Genomic DNA, 13808 nt, shown 5'->3' with positions numbered 1-13808 from the left:
ATAACGGCATGATGGAAAAATTTGTCCCCACCTGAAATTCTATTACTCTGCTTTACCAAACCTAGAGTAACTGACAAAAGTTATCACCAGTACTACATCTGATTGCAATGAAAAAGCAAAATGCAAATTGCTTTAAAGAAAAAAAAAACACACAAAAGCCCCAGAAACTCTGTAGCCATCCAGTCATCCCCTGGACTATCCCTACATAGCTAAAATTAAAACATCTCTGAGTTATGCTAATACAGAGGAAAAGAGAATGATACAGAAGGCAACATGGTAAAAAACTTCACAACACCTTCCAGGTGGAAAGCTTCAGCCCAAGTTTGTTCTTCAGTGGGAGCAAACGGAGGCCCTTATCTCATCATCGCTATAATGCAACCCCAGCCTGACCTCATGGCTTTCCATAACACACTGAAAGAATTGCATTCTTTTAACTTGGAGAGAATAATAAATGAAATGATACTTTTGTAGGGCCATAATTCCTAGAAGCACCAGTCACAAACTGGAACGCCATTGTGTGGGATGCTGTAAAGCAAATAACAAAGACTCTTGACAAAGCTGGGAAGAAGTTTTGGAGCTAGTAACATACGACAACACCTGTTGAAGATTTACCAGACAACTGATGTTTTATTTGTAGGAAAAATAACTTACTAAGCAGTGATAAAAACACACTTATCAATCGTTAAAACCATTCGCTGAACATATGTTACTTCTCAGTACAGTCATCACCATCAAGGAGCTACAGTGATAACAGATTAAATACTCTTTGTCTGTGTTTAAAGCAAGGTTATTCACTCACATTCCTCAGTTATTTCTCATTATATGTCTAGATAAACATTACGGTGTTTGGGATCAGAGTGGCAACTGCTAGTAAATGGGGACAGTCTAATAGGGGCTGTGATTACACCATCTAAGCCACTTGTTGCTACATGAGCCTCAAGTGTAGAAAATGACCCTTTTAAAATTTGCCTTGAATTTCTGTAACAAACAAATTTCTAAGCAGGATTTTCTGTTCCAGCTTCAAACTTAACTGTTCCAATGTGTTCATGCTTAAAATCTGCATTTGCTGCCTTCTGCCTCAAGTACAAGAACCATAAATTACTAGCCAGAGTCACAGGAGGGGTCTTATTCTGTGGAGTGGTCACATTTTGAACGCAGAAAGTTAGAAATATTGTCACGTGCTGGTCTGCCCTGGAAAATGTGTTGTTGTTGGGGATGGGGGTGAAGCAGCTTTGAACTGACTGGAAAGTCAGAGTCCTCCCAGAGGTCATCTTGAATTTTAAACAATGTTATTCTCCAACCAAGGAAAAAGTCAGTAATAGAAGATTTTCAGACGGTTCAAAACCTCAGCTTGGATGCTCATTTTAGGCATCTTGGCTCTGATCTCTAAAACAGGTGTGATTTTGAAATGTACTCAAATACAATGCAGGAACAGGCGCAGTTTAGAGTGCTCACCGAAATTAAGACATGTAAGTCAGCCTGTTACAGTCTTCAGGGTCTACAAATGGCCTGATGCTCTCACTGCATCTCCAGTGTTAACAGCAGCAAAGATCTGCCCTGGTACTCGAGACAGGCCCTATGCAAAAGCTGCAGCGTTTATGCTACGTCTGAACTGAAGAATGGGTGGAAGGAGAAGCCTTCTCTGGTGGTGGCATCCTGGCCACCCATACCCACCATCGACCCCACACAGCTTGGCACTGGTTGGATTGCACAGTCCAGCTTACTGAAACAAGCCCTAGGAGAAACCGCACACACTCGAACGTGATTCCCTTGGGATCGGACAAGTGCTGGAGCTCTGAACTTGGCTCAGCCATCCCGAGAAACATAGACTTTTTCACTGCTTACTAGGTCAGAGTTGATACAGCAGTCGGAGGGCATGGTTACTCTTCTTTTTCTCCTTCTTGCTCTCCCATGGAGCCGCTCAGTGAACCATGCTAAAAAGTTGATCCAAGATACAAATAATGTAGAATAATAACTAAATAAATGGACAGAGGGTATTTTTAGCTCGGGAAAGCTCGCCAGTTTGGTTCGCTGTGGTGCCCCATGAACCGCTGCGTTGGAAACTGCTCTGAGGACAGCAAGGGGGCAGGAGCAAATAACCAGAAGAAGGAGCTCGCCAGCTTGTGAAGCTGCAGAGGGAAACATAGACATAATGAGCTCTTAAGAGGCTTCAGGTTGTTCCTCCAGGACCTACTTTCTTCCCCTTTGAGGGGGGAAACTTTGATGGCTCTCTACCAAAGGTGTCTTAAGCCACATGCAAACCCACTTGTCCCTCCGGCAGGCTCATCACATCCTCTACACAGTAAACAGATGTAGGTGAGATGTTAGTTAAGATTCAGCGAGGAAAAGAAAATGGGTTGCTTCTGTTGATATCTCAACAGTATATGTATAGTCATATCAGTATATCAGCCAGACTACACTATAGGAGCTTTCCCTTTCATGCACAATTTTTTGTTTGTTCAAAGAGATACAGGGCCAAATCCTTGTTTGCTGCAAAGACATCTAAGTACATCCAAAAAGTGAACTTCATCACAGAAGTATTTACCAAATGAGAACCTGGGTCATAAGCAGTACATGCTGAGCAAATAAAACCCAAATCAAACAAAACAAGTTAAACTGCTGCAGCAGCATCACTGAACTCAGGCAAAGTTGCTGAATAATTTTCTAAATAGACTATTTTGAAAGAAAAGAGAATGACCTGCTTGCATGTGATGAATAATACCATTCCTGCAATTTCTTTGCTTACGAAAACTGTTCTGAAAAGATACATGCTATAATTATCTGTATATAATACTACAGTGTGAATGCTATTCTGGCCAGAGGGAAAAGCACCGACAATGTGGTGCTCCCCTTGCTCTGCAGAGTTTTAAGTGGGATGTGCATGCATGAGTGGATGTATGAATTATATTATGATTTAACCTCTACTGGGCTGACCTATTTGTCCTCCAAAGGACAGGTTTTGACACCACCTACATTCATTATACCCTTTTGTTTCAATGTGTAGAAAAGCCAGCACTATCCAGGTTTAGGAGTCAGTGGTGGGTGTGGATACTTGCGTGGTACTACTGGGGGCTGTGGTAGGATGTACCACATAATATATGTCCCATGCGGACACTTACACCTGGCTGCAGCACATATTAGCTCTAAATGAGAGTAAAAAAACCAGAGAAGTTTCCTGATGAAAATTCAGGGTGAGAATGTCCCTAACCAGTAGAAAAGCCAAGATCCAGACCTGAACTTCAGGACATGGGCTGATCCCTAAAAGACGAAAGCTTTGCTCTTATCTGTAATGTTAATATAATAAAAATATAGCCAGTCTGGAAAGTTTTGACACAGAGAGGATGTCCCAGGAGGCCGCTGTCTGCTGCAGCGCTGACAGTGGGGCTGCTTGCTGGGAGCGCTGGGCTCTCCTGCCCCAGCCCGGGAGACCCACTGGAGCCCCAGAGCCCCAGCCACCACCCCTGCGACCTGGAGACAACCCAAAAAGTCTGCAGGGCAGCAGCATGGGATTACCACTGCAAAGCATTTTATTTCTATATGATATTGCTCTTAGCACACATGCTGCACTTCCTAAATGCCAAAGTGATGTTGATCTTGAATCAGTTACAGGATTACCTCAAGAGGCAAACTAAAAACAATGCAGATATTGCTGAAATGAGCCAAAATGTCAGGCGCTGTACAAGACAGCAGCAATCAAAGAGGTGGAGACAGAGGCACACTGTACCGATAGATGCAAACTCACTGAATTTTAGTGCTTATGAAAAGTGCAGGGTTGGCTGCCCTGGATACTAAAATCCTCTCTCTGTCCACAGACATGCTTGCTCCCCTTCTCTACCTCAAGCTTGGCCTTAAAGGAGTATTTCCAGGTGATGCAAATGGGGTCACCCTCTGCAGCCCTCTGCTCCTTGGCCTTTATTTTCTTGTGCAGCCCAAAGAAGTGGAGTGAAACCAAAGCATTTCCTAAATAGCATTTTCCACAAGTGATGGTAGGGAGACAGAAAGCATCCATACAGCCATAATGCTAAGCGACTATATTCTCCCAAATCCATACAAGCTCAGATTAAACAAAGTGGTCCCTGCAGCAATTGCCCTGATACAAGTGAAATCTGTTTTCATCTTTTCCCCAGAAAAATCTCTGATTACCGAAGTCCCAATCCTGTCACGCATGTTTGTCCCAGACTGGGGAAAAACCCTGGAGAATGCTTTGAAACCAAATTATCACCAATCCCCAAATCATCAGCTGTTTCTGTCCATGCTCAGTCTGTGTTAGTCTCTCTGCAGCTCTGACAGATGCATCAAAATAATAACTCGCAAAGGCAATTTCAGAGACACGCAAGTCCATTTCCATGCTTCATATATCACTTATAACTCTATACGCCCTGGCATAATATGCTTGATATACTTTTCCTGCGTGTTTTCCAGTCATTATTGACAATAACACAAAACTTGCAGACAAGAGATATTTGCTTAATCTGCCAGCACATTTATAAATATTCCTCTCTCCTCACTCATTCGCAGTAATTTCACTTTTGATTTTAAGTATTTCATGGAAGAGCAGTACCTTCCTGGGCACTTGGTCCAGATACAAAGCTGCCTCTGAAGGCCAGGGGAGACAATGGCACTTGACATCCCACCATCGGTGCTGTCCACAACCAATTCACCTTAACCAGCGCATGGGGGGAAAAGCCTTTCAAGTGAACTGGAATCGTTTTGTAAGAAATACTGCTTGACATGGGTCTGTATGGGTAATCACACCATCCCCAAACCCTCACACCTCCTGGGTCAGCCCTGCACAACACATGGGGGATCCTGGCTATGCCCTGCACCTCCACGCTCCTCCCTAGGAGAAAAACTGTTTCCCCCTTATGAGGGGTGCCACTGACCTTCACCTAATGGAGCCTCAGAAATTAAATGAAGATCCTCATGTCATTCAAGCACAAATCTGTACATCAGCTATAAGGGCAGGCAGGCCCTGTATATCAGGCTTTTTTTTAACCGACCTCAAAGCACTCCCTTACAGCTATCGAACAGATCCACATACCCCACCGTGGAATCCAGAAAAGTGCAGCTAGTACTGTCAAATGGTCAAAACAATGGCATTTAAGCTTACAAGGAAGTACTAGAGCAGACAGGACATTTGTCATCATGACTAACCTAATTTCTGATAGAAAGAAACATGCAATGCTTTCCCTAAAGCAAACAGGGTATGAAATGTCAGAGGTTGGAAAAAGAAAGCAACATTATGTTATATGTGATTAACCATTTAAATAGAAACACTTCTTAGATTCACCAGTTCCTCAACACTAGAGAGATGTGATAGAGAAATTTTGGTATTACTGGGTTTAGTGTGTTTTACATACTGAGTAAGAATTTCAAGAGGGAGGAAAGTCCATGTGACAAAAAGAAAACTAAATCTGCTGTGATGTGCTGTGGGAAGTTACGAAAAGGAAAGGAAAAGCTAGAAAACAGGTGAGGAGTACGAACAGTGCTCGGACACGGGCAGATGTTTTCCTTTGAGAACAGTGGTTGCAAATGCATATGATGCCTAAAAGGTCCAGTTTCAGCTTAATGACAGCAGCATTCAGGCACTGGAAATGCTGCCACAGAAGATGATAATTATTGCACATATTCAAATACTATAATTTAAAACATTGTGAAAAATAGCCTCGCGTGGCTATACTATGTCCCTCCTCAAACAGCGTGGTTTAGAGTAATGCAGTTACTGAGATTTATTCCGACTTTTAGACACACTGGGAAAAAAACAATGACAGAGCTCTTAAAAATACTTAAATGGAAACCGTAATTGCAAAAGTGACCCAAAACTAACGCCATGCTGGAGAAAAGGAATATGCCTTAACGGAAAGCTTTCCCAGATGGTTTCTTATTTCTATTTACTTGACGAAAGTAACTTTTCCAGCTAAAACTAATTTTAAGTTTCCCTTGCTCTGGTTAGGAGTGGAGACCTGCCCTCTGATGGCAAAAGTCATGTCTTGAATTGCGAGGGATAGAGACAGCATGACAGTTGGATGGCCTGATTGCTGGTGAGTGCCTTCACCTGAAAGAATAAATAATTATATACAAACCAACTTGCTCCTGAATGAAGACCTCTCCAAAGTCAGAGCATTTCTGACAACAAGGGATTCAGCCTTAATAATTCCCTAGGACGTTTTGGTCGTGTCCCCCCCCCCCCCCCCAATATCATTAAGTAATATTTCTGTTTTTCTTCTCTGTTGCCATTATTTAATTCAGCATCTATCTTCATTAATCCTCCAGATTAAGGCCAGACCAGGATGTGCTGAAATCAGTCTTTCCCCTGGCTTCAATGCAAACTGCATGGGGGATTAAACTCTTCTGTTGCAGCTGCTGGTGTAAATTTGGAGCAACTACAATGATATGGTGGGGTAGCCCAGAGTTTGAGCTTTCCCCTCTAAATGCCTTAGGATGTAACTGTGGGAGGGCTACAGCACAAAACAAGCTTTTCTGTATAATACCAGCAGAATTGCAAAGAAATGGGAATTGTCACCGATTTTCTACAGTTTGGGAAAAGTTCTAAAGGTGAATAATAAATCATAATTTTTTGAGGGAGTGTTTCTAGCAGGGTAGATAGAGATAAAGATAACCTGGTTTTACATCAGTTTTCTTCTAATGGCTTTGTCAGTGGTCTGTAAGAAGACACCAAATCACTGCTGAGGATGCCTGCAGATGACACAAACATTGCCTGGGTTGTAAATAACAAAGAGGGACCTGCACAGGCTGGTTAGGAAAATAAGCCCTCTGAACAACATTATTTGAACTATAGCCAAAGGCAAGGTCTTACATCAAAGACTGCAGAACACGTACGAGACAGAAAATGGGGTGCTGGGACGCAATCACCCTGAAAAGGACTTGGGGATAATAAGAGGTGACCAGCACATCACTTGACGCAACAGAAAACCACAGCCGCTGGGTGCATCAGCGGGAAAATGCTGAGCGAGGCATTAATCACCGGCAGTGCCCTGGCATGCCTGAGAGCGGCGGCCTCTGCACGACAGCGCTCTTCTCTCCTGGCAAAGCAGGTGCCACTGGGCACAGCTCCTGCCCCCAAGGGCACTGGGATGCTCCACCCGGGCTTCAACCCTTCTCCAAGCTGCATTTTTAGCCCACGTCCCCGCCACATGGCCAATGGCTAGTCCAGTATGACTTTGCCTTGAGTTTTGCAGGCTATTTATTGAGAGTGGTGGCTGGAAAGTCAAGCTCCCCAATATGTCCTCACCAGCAACTGGGGTGCTGCTGCTGGGTTGTTCCTCCCATTGGCATCCTTCGGGGAGGCTGCTATAAAGGAAACCAAGAGCTTGTGTGGGGCTTTCTCTGTTGAGCTGTTGCTCAAGGTTACTGGCCAGGTCTATCGCCAAGTGCAATTGCCAATGAAATCAAATAATGAACTGTTCCAACGATTTATTAGTGAGGGAAACCCAAGAACAAGGAAACTTGATATCTATCAACTGCTATGCAAACATACACACACATATACACACAAATAATAACAGTTTATAAATTTTATACACACCACTTCACAAATTCTGCACAGAAAACCACACAGGCACTTTCCCCCGCTTTTTAACCATCTTTATAGAAACTCAGGCCACACTGACTGTGTTATTTGAAGTCAACATCAACTTTGAGGTCTCCCCCCCCCCCCCCCCCGAGTTTCTCCATATGAGCGCAGTGGGGTACAGTGATGAGCTTGGCCCTACAAATCTATCAAGACCAGGATGGGCAAAGTGATGTGTTGATGCCATGGCTTGCCATTTTTAGGCCTGTGGTTCCCTGTGTACAGCAGAGCGACTGAAGGTGAACGCTCTAAGGTGCAAAATGTGGCTTTTCACGTCAAAACATGTCAGCCGCAGCTTAGACTTCCAAGCGGTGTACAGCACAGGGGAATGTCACTGAGCACTACGGAGAGGAATGAGGCTTTGGAAACCACTGTGGAGGAAATTGGGGGGTGGGGTGGGGGGGGGTGGCAGGGTGGAAGGCAGAGTAAATGGTCTATTTGGTAAGACTGGTTGGAAGTATTGCCATCGAACTTGTGCTGGGTCCTCCAAGAGAAAGCATTGCCCATGCCTGTGTTTCAGGACAGTGATCTTTATGCTGCGTGAAACCCACATACTGACCAAAGTAAGGTTGTCTTGTACTGTGGAAGACAACCCCAAATAAGACCATGCAAAGGGCAAAAGACCTTGGTGTCAGTCCCAGCAGGCCCTATGCCCTCCGATGGTTTCCCTCAAGGATGAGCCCACCAGGTAGCACAGCCTCTGGCTAACAGTCCATGGCTGCAGCCCTCCTGCCCTCCAGCTTCACGCACCGGCATAGCTACTACACCCATCACAAGCTGTATGCATCCGCTCTGGAGTGTGAGAAGGGCCGTCACACAGTCCCATCCATGCAAGGTTCAGGCCCTGGGAAATGGCTCGGAGAAACTCAACGGTTCTTGACATTCACGGTGAATTTTGTATTACTGTGTTGCTGCAAGTGGTATAAAAAGCCTGTGTAGAGCGCAGCAGCAAACAGCCGAGAGACATCCAACAACGGGCATGGCTCACTGAGCCTTTAATCTGGTGAGATGTGTGGCAGGGGTGAGGCATCTCAAGATCTACACTGGCATATTTGGGAAAACAAGTGGATGACAACTGATATGTAAGCCTGTGCCCTGTGGTCTAAAAAAACTTACATTCTTCATTGTTGTTTGTTCTGGCAACATCTACGGAACAGCAGGATTTTATAGCACAGTGAAAAGAAACTGAAGATGTGTGCCCATGAAAACGTGGGACCGGTTTCTAGTTACATCAGCACTGAATTGTTTAAAATTGTTTCAAAATGAGTTAATTTGAGAAATGAGAGTTAAAAGCATTAAACTATGCTGTGAACATTTTACCACGTGGGATTTCTTAAGACACTGCAATTGCATATTTTCATTTGTGCCTTTCAATGAAAAGAAATCACATGTTTTTCTTTACTTATATTATATCAAGTCTTATGTCGAAATGTATGAGCCGTGGTGCTCATACATGTACTTCTGAATCCCTTCAGGTGTAAATTTTATGTGAGCACTCACGCACTGACTCAAAAAGGGCAAGAGAAACCACTTGCATCTGATTCCAAGTAGAAGACTACTACAAATGCAACACATTCTCATTTTTTACCAATAAATATATATACATACATACACATATATATGTAGCTCTCCCAGATGACTGGACTGACATTTCTAGAGACTGCAGTATATCTGGAGAACTGCTGAAAACACAACAGCAACCATGCAAGTTCTGTTCACTGCCTTGAATTATGAGTGCCCACATCCACAACAACCCCATCTACTTCTGTGCGTGGTTCTGCCCACTGAAGTCACGGCAAGTGCTGTCAACAACCACAGTGGATGCTATGTCAAGGCCTGTATAGCTGCATCACTGCACGATGCTTCCTCTGAAGCTGGTCTATAGCAAGGTACTATAGCAAATTCCAGCCTTCTACAGATTCAAGTTGGAAACCTACTAGAAAGAAGGATCTATGCCCCAAAATTCCCCAGGAGACTTCTTATCCCTTAGGAATGAGATTGCCTTCTCGAGTGAGGCTAAACCAAGACAAAAACTGCAGACAGGACTAAGATCAACAATATTTACTGCTTCAGACAATAAAGGTACTGTTAAGTTATCTGTACTAACGTAGCAAACGCCCTGTCGACTAACTACAAAGAACAAGTAAAAGCCGATAAAAAGCTTTAAAAGCTTGTCTCCAGCTACTATACATTCATGGGAATGAATGCTATGGTTAACGCTTACATTAGGGCTTCCAGTCGAAATTTGGATATTTGCACATGTTGACAAGCAAGCAAGTTAATACACGCTGCTGGGTTTGAAAAGCCTTCAATAATATTTAATTTTAAAAGGAATAGCTGAAGAGCATATTAAATGTAAATGAGCTCTGGATCACCTTCTGATCTTCATTTAAGTCTTGACTAAAACTCAATGGAAAGACTGCTACTGAAACCAATGGGATCTGAATCAAGCTCTTATTTCACTTCATTTAACTGTGTGAAATTCAATAAATGAGGTAAATAGACTTTCTACCGCCCTTTTTTCTGGAAGGAGGAGAACTACAATTACATTTTGAAAGCGCAGCTAAAAAGCCACAAAGTGATTTAACAGCACCTGGGTAAGTTTTGAAGACGGAGACCAATTTACCTTCAAAAGTCTGGGAAGAAAAAACATTGAATTTAGTCGTTGGTACTATAAATGTTGCATGTTACAGCAAGTGGACTGCTTTTAGAGTCCGTCTTATTTAGCAATAGGGAATCTCAGCCACATTCAATGCCAGAGTTTAGTTTTGTGAAGAAATGTAAACAAGTTTGAACATTTTAAAAGGTACTTGAAATGCACAATTACAGTATGTTAAATGCTGTTCAAACTCTGAAAAAGTTCCCTCTCCTTGCATGGTTAACCTCTGCCATGCAACCTGAGCCGGAAGGCAGGCAGCCTTCCTCATGCTCTTTCACCTTCTTCAGCAAAGCAACTGCTCCCTGGCTTAGTACTGAGCCCAGAAATTCTGCAATCTGAACTCCAGAAATACAATTTTATGCTGGATAAACCTCTGTTAACACTCCCAGACATGTATCATCATAATGCCCATTCGCACAGGTCCCAGAAAATGAGATGATGGGGTTTATCTTTTGTTTTGATTGGTTATAGAATAGGGCCCAGGCACAGGTTTTATTTCTCTCTGACCTTGCCAAAACAGCCCTTCCACTTTCTCCTGCTTCTTTTTCTCCAGTTCTTTAAAAGAAACATTACAGCTTCTGTGTAAAGTATTTGAGGCCCATACGTGCAATGGGCTGCACAAAAGCCTGTAAAGCAACTGTTACTGTAGCAGACTTTTGAGCACCCCTTATTATCTCTCGTCTTTGAAAACACTAATAAAAGAAACACATTAACAAACGGGTAAACAAAACATTTTTCTTTCCCGAAAAGAACAAAAATACAGGTTTGTCAAAAGCTGATACATCATCCTGTACCAGTCTTTTTATGTCAAATTATTATTTCATATATACTCAGAATTTGTGGCTGTTTAGTTGTGAGTGGTTTAAAATCATTATGAAGATGACTGCAGCTGCTAAATTTGATTCCACAACTCCTTTGTCTCCAAAGTTTGATGGATGGTACCAGTTTTGTCTTCCTCATGGACCTGTTCTAAGCAAAGAGGCAGGCAAAACGCCACGCGGCTTTCTCAAACACAGAAAAAACCCCTACATGCAAATATGAAAATCCAGAAGATGACAGGCAGATAGGGATAAAAAAAAAATCCACCCTTACATAAATGCCACAAACCTGCTTTAACGCATTCCACTCCCTGCAGAAAAAGTTGCCAGAAAGAAAGTGCTCCATCAGTTCAGTGAAGGGGGGAATAAATGTCCCCTTGTATACAAAAAGCTGATAAATTATCTACAACCTAAGGTCCAGCACAGAATGTAAAAATGTTATCGGTAGCAGTCGGTTGGACTGTGCTTATCTTTGCCAAAGACGTCTTGAGGGGGAAAAAAAAAAGAAAGTTTTTACTAGTGCAGCAAAATGCATGTAGAGACATGAAAGCCTGACTGTAAAACTGAGCTCATTCACTCCTGTTCCCATCTGCTCTTCCGTCCCTGCAGTGTTTCTTCTGCAAAAGATTACACTCAAGTATTCTGACGGATGGAGGGGTTTTTGTAATCTGTTGGGTTTGGGTTTTTTTTTCTTCTTTTTTCCACTCTCTGACTAGAAAGAATCAGTTTTGGTCTTTTACTATATTACAGCATTTTGGACACTCACTGCTGTACCCAAGTTTGCGTCCCTGGGCAGCGAAGCAATCTCCTGCCTGCAGGCAACAGGAGGGTAAGAGCGGGTGTGCAAGTCCTGCTGCACACCCATCCTTCCCCTGCGTGCACCGATGGTGTCCCAGGGACCAGCAGAACGGCTTGTAGTCCCGTCCTCCTCAAAGCGCAAGGCATTTGTTTGTTTTCTAGAAGCAAACGGAGGTGAACAGAGCCGGGCACACCCCAGTGTAAGCGCCAGCACCGGGGTTACTGCTGTGGGGCATCTCGGCAGTGTTGCAGGAGAACGGCCCCTGCTCATCTGCCAGGTGCATACACTGTGTACATGCTAATCACTCAAACACTGCTAGGATGCCTCCCACCTTCCAAAATACAACTGCACCTGCCTAGGAAACCCACTGCACTTCATGTCCCAGGCATTTCCTTGCCTTCAGTTTTTTGTTGTGAGAAGTTTCTTTAGAAGGAGAATTAAAATCATGTTCTGGCATATTTCTGGTACATCATGTGGAGGTGCCACATGATTTTTCTCTAGCCCGTTTCTTACGTGGAAATTCAAAGAAAGAAAGAATTGGTAGAGTAGCAAGCTGGGAAGATAGTAAAGGCAAGCAATGTTAAGATTTGAGATCCACCACTCTAAGAATTTGCATGCTTGAATCTTTAAGATTTCAAGGACTTTTACCGAGTACTAAAAATACCAGTGAAAAAAAATGATGCAAGGCAGGCACTTACGAACTTCAGTTGGAAAAAAAACCCCCCACACTTAGTTTTCCACAACATGACATTAACTTAGGAAGGCTCTGGCTTTGGCCACTGCATCCCAGAAAGTTTCCAAAATTGCAAAATAGTCACCTTCTGAGCAAATATGCACGTCACACAGCCAACTCTCCTACTCCATTGGGAAGCTGCTCCCCACATTAAGTATCTTCCGATAAGCCTTACTAAAACCAGAGCCACCTTATCTGGGAAAAATGACACCTAGCAAGTTTTTAAAACTGTAGGTCTGTTTGGCTGCCTTTGATACATTCGCCAGTCTTCCATCGCTATCTATCGCTTCATGCAGGAGCTGCAGCAGCTCTTGTGAGCCCAGTAAATAACTTAGCTGCAGGCAATGAAATGTTACCAGCTCCGGAGAACAGAGCAGCTTTGTGTTTTAGTAGCTTTGTGTTGCCTTCGTCTTCACCTCCCAAAACCTGGAAACAAATACTCATCTTGAACAAATCAAGCTATTTCTTCCATGGGCTAGGAAATCAATTTTTCAGTGTTGAATGGGACACTGTGGTCCTACATTGGATTGTATGGCCAGTCTCAGAAAAATAAAGTGGAACAATCCTCTTCCCCAAACTAGATATAAAGGTCTGCATTACAAAACCTCAATGGCAAAGCATTTAGGCAGAGATTTTCCAAAGTAGGAATAGGGGTTTGGCATGCAAATTATACAGCACACCAGTAGGAGATGGCTATCAGCGCTGGCTTTTGAAAATCCCCTCTTTAAGATGGATCAGTACTGCTCAAACAAGGATGGAAATTCTGCCACCGTGAAGTGAAGTTTGCAAACCTACTATGCCTCTGTGAAGGAACTTTCTGAAGAAACGAAGCACAAATTTTGCCTCAAACACCAAATTACTGTGTTGATATCAGTGCTCCACAGGGGCATTTCAAGAACTTGTGTCACTCCAAAATGACTTCGCTTAGTTGCACTGGGCCACAGTACCTTGAAGCAGTCTCCTCATTATTAAGCAGAATGCAACACAGCCTTAAAAATAATAGTGGTAAAAGAAAAAAAAGAAAGATGGGCTTAAAAGAGACAGAAAACAGCTGCTGGTAGATGTATAACATCCTCACTCAGCTTATAAGGTCCCAAAAGGTTCTGGTACAGGAGTTGAGAAAACCCATTTGAAAAACCCATTGGAAAATTGAGCTTGTGATCTGAATACGTTATACAGCTACGGGATGTCTCTGCTGTCACCAGGTT

General features: G+C 43.2%; 1 protein-coding gene across 2 annotated transcripts in view; it reads right to left on the bottom strand.

Moving 5' to 3' along the window:
* Positions 1–13808, bottom strand: part of EGFR (epidermal growth factor receptor) — a 167650-nt gene that overhangs the window by 52280 nt on the left and 101562 nt on the right. The gene's annotated exons all lie outside the window — the stretch shown is intronic.

Source organism: Harpia harpyja, chromosome 1, assembly GCF_026419915.1.
Source record: "Harpia harpyja isolate bHarHar1 chromosome 1, bHarHar1 primary haplotype, whole genome shotgun sequence".
Lineage (NCBI taxonomy): Eukaryota > Metazoa > Chordata > Aves > Accipitriformes > Accipitridae > Harpia > Harpia harpyja.
This window is presented reverse-complemented; position numbering and strand designations above follow the sequence as displayed.